This window comes from Pteropus medius, unplaced genomic scaffold (genome assembly GCF_902729225.1).
Source record: "Pteropus medius unplaced genomic scaffold, Ma_sr-lr_union100, whole genome shotgun sequence".
NCBI classification, from domain to species: domain Eukaryota; kingdom Metazoa; phylum Chordata; class Mammalia; order Chiroptera; family Pteropodidae; genus Pteropus; species Pteropus medius.
Genome location: NW_024342471.1, coordinates 27,097,696 through 27,104,393, shown reverse-complemented (window position 1 = coordinate 27,104,393; position 6,698 = coordinate 27,097,696).

Below are 6,698 nucleotides of genomic sequence, written 5' to 3'. Positions count from 1 at the left end.
AGCGCGTCCAGGGCTGGAAGTCGGGTGAAGGGTGGGCGCGTCTCGGGCGCGGACAGAGCCCAGGGAACCCGAGGGGAGGCGCGAGAGAGGGAAGGGGCGCGCCTTCCAGCCCGACGCGCCAGACCGGGGCCGCGCCGCCCCGGAGCTCTCCCGGCTTACGCTCGCGGGGGCTCCGCTCCGCCTCCACACTCCGCGCTTGCCCCAGCTTCCTCCCGTCTGCAGACCGCACGCCGCCTCCGCCCCTCCCGGCCGGCTGCGGCTGCGGCTGCGGCTGCGGGGCGAGCCTGTGGAGCCGAGCGGAGCGCACGCACGGCCGCCCCGCGCGCTCACTCCAACGCTCGCGCTGCCCTGGCTCGCGCTCTGCGCGCACTCCCGCCCCGCACACCTCGCGCCGCGCCCGCGCCCTCCTGGGCTCTGCGTCTCCCCTGAGCCGCCGGCGGTGGGCGCGCCCAGCCGTGGGGGGCGCTGGAGGGCGAAGGGGGCGGCCCCAGCCGCTGTCTCCGCCCCACCCGCGCGCCGGGCTGGAGTTTGCCTCCTCCAGCTCCCAGATACTCCTGGCTGGGGTGAGCGCCCCGGGGAACCTGGATTCCGGCGCGTGCATAGGGATGTTGGCTCTTCTGAGCACCTTGCCCCAGCGCGCCCTCCTTCTCCTGTCTCCCCAACTTCCACACCCCCAGAGAGGGAGCCGCCTCCTCTCCCCACCTCTGCAACTCGCTCAGCAGGAGGGGGGCAATGGGGGGGCCGCCCGTCCTTCCTGGGGTTCCTGCCAGGGCCAGAAGCTGGGCGCCACCCAGGGCTCTAGCACATGTGGCTGTGGGGGTGAGGGGCAGAAGGCAGGGAACAAAGCAGCACCCCTCCCCATGCGGGCTGGGGTCCTGCACCCCGCACCCTGGGGTGACCTTGTGCCGCGTCGGGCGTGAGCGGGCACACCGGCCGCCTCATCACTGCCTGGATTCTGTCATCAGAAGCCACCCTCAGAGCCGACGCGGGCCATCTGGAGTCACCGCCTCAGGAGATGAGTGAGCTGAGGGCAGTGGGTGAGGCTGAGGAAGCCCACCCAGCCCGGGGCCCAGCCCCACCCATGGGGAGGGCGGAGAAGTTAGGCTAACGAGCTGGTGGCCAGCATGGGTCCATGTTTATTGCTCTGGTGTCAACTGTCTTTGGCCTTGCCTGTCCCACCGGGGAGTCCCAGCATGTGAAAGTTCATGCTTAAAAATTCAGCCTTCAAAATAAGCGCAGTGCCCCTCCGCGGGAAGCCAGCACCGCAGGCTGGGCGCAACCGTGGCCTAGACCAGGTCCTACTAGTTCTACTGGGACACACGTTTCAGCCTCTCTGAGCCTCGATCTCGTCTTCGGTTACGTGGGAACAGTGGCTGAACAGACGGACGTGCTTGGGGCCAGGGCCGTGACTGTGCTGCCACCGCCGGCCCGCGGTGGGTGCTGGGCGAGCGCTGTCGAGTGGACGAGAGGCACCTTCCGAGGCGGGAGGGCGACACGTCCAAGCCGACAGAAGCTGCTTCAAAACCCACAGAAGCAGACCGGGTTGGTTCTCTGCAGGACGAGCCCACCAGTTAAGTAAACAGTTCTCGGGGCTGGGACCCAAGTACCTGTGTCGAAAAGGAAATGATGGTGCCAGGCTGTGTCGGGCCCACGGCGAGCATCGCTGTGCCAGGCTGTGTCGGGCCCACGGTGAGCATCGCTGTCTGGGCACCCATGGAAACGCTGGGTCTCACGAGGAGCGGTGCCATCTGGCCGCATCTGCCAGGAGCCCTCTGGGGGGAAGGCACCAGCTGGTGGCCACTGGGGCCTCTCCTTTTGCCAGCCAGGAGCTGTCGCTGCTCAGGACGACGCCAACAGAGATGCAGCCTCGTCTGGCTGCCTGAGCTCACTGTTTGGTCTTCAAACCCCTGACCTTTCTGCTAAGCTGGCCTTCCTTTCAAAGATTTCTCTTTGAGACAGCCTAGGAGCTTAGAAAATCGTAAAAGGCAACCCAGCACAAATATTATGACAGGGCATTTGCTTAAAACCACCAAGGAAATGTCACTTGGAGACCTTGTTTTACCAAGTGGGCGGCAGGTTCTGGTTCTCGTCCCTGGTGGCTGGCGGGGAACCGCACGTCTGTGTGCTGAGGACCCCAGACGGCAAGCTGAGCCGCCAGCTCCACACCGTCTGTCCCTTCCTCTCCTGATCCCCGACACTGACACTTCCTAAACAACCGGGACCCCGCAGAGCCGGTGTCGCCGAGCCCTGGGTGGGCTGTGTCCTTTGGTGACCGGTACCCTTGACACTTCGAGCGAAGGCATCAGGGGAGTGGAGGTCTGAGGTGTGAGCTGCTCCAGGCCGGCTGGAGGGCCTCGGGGGCCTGCTGCCTGGCTCTGACACTCCAGGTGCCACGTGTGACAGGAGATGGCCCGGCTGTATGCAGCAGGGGACAGGGGGGAGGGTCTGGGGGAGGCCGGGGCAGCTCTAGCCTCCCTCAAGTCCTCATGTGATGTGGATGACATGGGGCGCTGCCTGCTGAGCAGGGCGTGACCCGTGTCCTGGGGCGGAGATCGAATCCGGAAGTCACCAGAGGAAAGGTGTCTGCGTCCTGCAGCCAAAGCCGGGTCCCTGTCTGTCTGTTTGCTGCCTGGTCCCCTGGACACTGCCTGCGACACAGTCGTGCTCCATGGGCGTTTGCTGACCTGGTGGCAGAGATGGGACAAGGGACGGCACGGCGGGGATGCACGATGTCCACCCTCGTTTCCTGGTGCAGGACGGTGTTGCTGAGGGGCCCGAGACGGGTGGCCCCGCACTGGCCCACGGCCGTACGAGGCGCGGCTGGCCGGGACTAGGGGCGGTGGTCGTGACGAGGGCTTGTCTGGCTACAAGGATCCGGCGCCGCGGGGTCCCTTTCTCTCCCTTGGGTTCCCGTATCACCCCTGGGCAACTCTGGCTACAAGAAGGCTTCTTCCTACGTTTTAAAAAAGTTCACGACACCCCTGTGTCCATTGTCTGTGTTTCTATTGCTACATTAAAAAATACCCCCAACCGAGCGGTTCAACATGACGCATTATTATTACTGTTTCCTACAGGTGGATGAGGGAGGAGGCCCTGGGAGCAGGCTGCAGACCTGTCAGCTCCCAGGGGCCTCCCACGCCCGGGCGGCCGTGTGGAGGGCCCAGGGAACACCCGGTGGGCGTTTCCTGAAGAAAGGACGAGCGAATGAGCGGGTGCTGGCGGGGCCGGCTGGGGAGGCAGGAGGCCGTGCTGAAGTCTGGTCTGTGGCGTGAGCCACCGCGGAGTCGTCAAGCACTGGACCTCTGACCTCTGAGCCCAGATGAGGCCCCGCGAGGGCTTGGGCCCCCCAGCCTCTCCCTTCCTGCAAGAGATTCGTCCCCACCTCCACATCCTGGGAAAAGTGTGGGGGGGTGGTGCAGCAGGGGCTCCCTGGGCGGCTGGCAAGCACCCCCTCCTCGTCCTGCAGCTCCTCTGGGCGTTAGGACAGAGGAGGGGCTCGGGTGACAGCCCAGCCCAGGACGCGGAGGCAGAGGCCCTGGTGGCTGCAGCTGTTTGACACCTGGCGGCGTTAACAAGGAGCCGTGGTGCTGATGGGAAGTGGCGAGGGCCGAGGCCCTTCCGACCCCTGGACTGGGGCGTCCGCGAGGGCCAGGGCGAGCCCACAGCGGTGCCCACCGGCGCTGCTCAGGCTTCCTGCCGACCGCCGTCCGCCCGTCCAGCACCGCCGTCCACCATCTGTCGTCCGCCTGTCCAGCATCACGAGTGTGGTCGGTGTCAGGTGACACAATGCCGCCTTCCAGGAGCTGGGCCCACCGTGCGGAGAGCGTGGGGGCGGACGGCTGGGCGCCCGGCTGACGTGGGGACATGGGCCGTCTGGGAAGAGCACAGGTGGCCAGGGCTGAGGACGGAGGGACGAGGCCACAGGGGCCGGCTCCCGGACCCCGGCGAGCGCAGGTGTGGGTTTTCCTACCATGCGTGGCAGGGTCTGTGCAGAGGATGCTGTGTATAGCGGCTGAGCTCCAGGCTGCGTGTCAGGGGCTGGTCCCTCTGGGACTCCTGCCCTCTGAAGCAGTTAGTGAGGTGGCCAGGAGGAGGGGACAGACCGTGGGGACGCCGTTGTCACAGTCGTCATGTCTCCCCCACAGAAGCACAGCCCCTCCTCCTAATCATTTGGGGAACCTTGCCACATGCTTTTCTGGAAGATGTGTCGAGCACTTGCAGGCTGACAGCTGCTGGCACTCGAGCGGGGGGGCGGGGGACAAGCGGGGTGGGGCCGCACCGGTGGACTCCATCGGGTGGGCGCTGGAGGTCCAGCAAAGGGACACGCAAGGGAAGCTCTTTTGGAGGAAACAGGCGACTAGACAGCTCATCTCCTAGAGGAAAAAACCCCGATACCCAGAACGTGTGTTGATGCCGCCCGGTTTCTAAATTATTCTTGGGAGGTTTGCTGCGGCATCATTGAGGGCTGAGCTGCTGGTCAGTGTCCTCTGAGGTGGCACAGGGACTTCTCCGCACAAGGTTCGAAACTGACAGAGTACCCCACCCCTAGGCCATATACTTCCTGTCCATTCCCCTCCCCATGCCCGTCTCCCCCCAACCACCTCCCGCCCCTGGGTCATGTGGAAGGAGGGTCCCCAGGACCAGCCCCGCCCCGGGGAAGGCATTTTCTTTTGGAGATTTGCTCTCAGGCAAAAGACAAACACACAAACAGCACACCCGACAGAAGGGCGAGCGGTTCCATCTGTTTGATTCGCAAAGAAAAGCAGCATTTTGTCAGTTCTCACTCTGGGAGGCTGGGCGTCTACGCCTCTTGTGAATTTACGAGTCTGCGCTTAAATCTCCTGGCGCGTGTGTGAGCACCGGGCACGGAGAGCTGAAGGCTCAAGCACCTGTCTGCGTATGGTCGGGGGGCGGGACGGCAAGTCCCTGGAGTCCACAAAGTGGCCACGCTTGACAGCCAGCCGGGCCGAGGGCGGGAACGTCCCAGTGACCCCTCACGAGGCCCTGGAGAGGGGCCCCAGAGCTACGGACCCCCCTCCCCGCCCTGGTGCCTTTTCCCCGCTCTGCCAGGCAGGAAGGGGCAGCTGTGTGTCAGCATCTCTGTCCTTTGCCCTGTGGGGCTCCCCCTGCTCAGGGAGGGGTGGGGACAGCGTTTGCACAGACAAGGTTTCTGCGGTCCCAGCCGCGTCCCCAGACGCCCCAAGTGCTCTCCGTGTGTGTGCACTGAGGAGTCCAGTTGCCTAGAACTATTCGCATAGAAAAACATCTCATGTTCTGGAGACGTCCCCGAATGGAGCTGGAGCCGGTGCCTCTTCTCCTTCTTGTCCCAGGTGACGCTCACAGGAAGCTGAGCCAGGTGACAGAGGGGCAGAGGGCAGGTGGCCGAGGCGGCCCCGTGGTGTGATGCTGGGTCCTGCAGAGGCGCCGCGGCAGCCGGGGGCCTGTGGATTCTGAGGCGCGGTCCCCACAGCGAGTCTGGGACTCCAGCGACTGATGCCGCGTGGGGGCCGGGGGTCGGGGGTCAGGTGGCACCCCGTGTCCACGCTCGCTCTCACCTTGAGTCTCGGCTGTGCCACAGGGTGGTTGTGGCCGGGCGTGCAGAGAGGGAGTGCCCAGGCCCAGCCGTCTTCTGCTTCCCAGCCTGACGCGCGTTCGTGGTGGACGGACTCTGAGGCGGGACACGCGGGCCGGCGGCTCTCGCCCCGGAGCCCCCGCGGCTCGGGGAGGGGCCCCTTGCTGGTGCCCCGCTTGCTGCTCCTGGGGAACGAAGCCCAGACTGCAGCCCCTGGGAGGGAAGCGGGCAGCCTGGCCCAGGCTGGGCGAGGGGCAGCCCGGCCACTGCTGTGACGATGGGATGGTCACGGCAGGACGGTGAGGACTTTGCTGTTTTGTGGGATTGAATCAAAATGTCTGAAGCACTGGAGGATTTGAAGGGACCCAGCCAGGAGAGACCCCAAAGCAGACGCCTCCCACACGCTCGGACGCGGAGGGGTGGGCCGGGCAGAGCCAGCCAGCACCCGCCCCAGGGGCTCAGACGGGCTCCCCTGGGACTGCTGGTTCCCCAGGAATTCCTCATCTGGGCCCTGGGAGTGCCTGGGGGGTGCCGGAACCAGTGACCGCAGCCTGGGAGTGGTATTCTCCTGGCCAGTGAGTGCAAGGTGGGCGCTAAGCCACCCCTTTCTCCCGGAGCTCAGTGCAGGGCAGAGGCGAGACGTGGTCACCCTCATCCCTGCTCTCGGGCATCCCTGAGGGCACTTGGAGGATGATGGGCTGGTGAGGGTGCACGTGGACCTCGCCTCGGGCCCAGACCTGGGAAAGCCCTTTGCCGGGAGGGCCGGGGGTGCAGACACAGGCCGCTCCGCTGGCGTGAGCACAGGGAGCGGGCGTCGGCACGCGGAGGGCGGTGTTCGCCTCGGCAGGTCAGCGCCCGGCGCAACTCCACAGTCTGGCTTTAAAAATACCGTCGTGGGGGGAGAAGCAGCATTGCACCCTTCAAAAACATGCTCCGTGTAAGTGAGCATGAAAGCCAGTCAGACTCCGCCCACGGACAGACCTGCCGAGGTGGCGTCCCCCCCATGCAAATGCGCCCACTGCCGTGTCCCCGTCACCATCACTGCAGGCACCGGTCATGCTGGACGTGCGGAGCCTGCATCGTTCTGCGCGCTTTAGCTCCCGGGCTCCTTGAATCCACACGCACC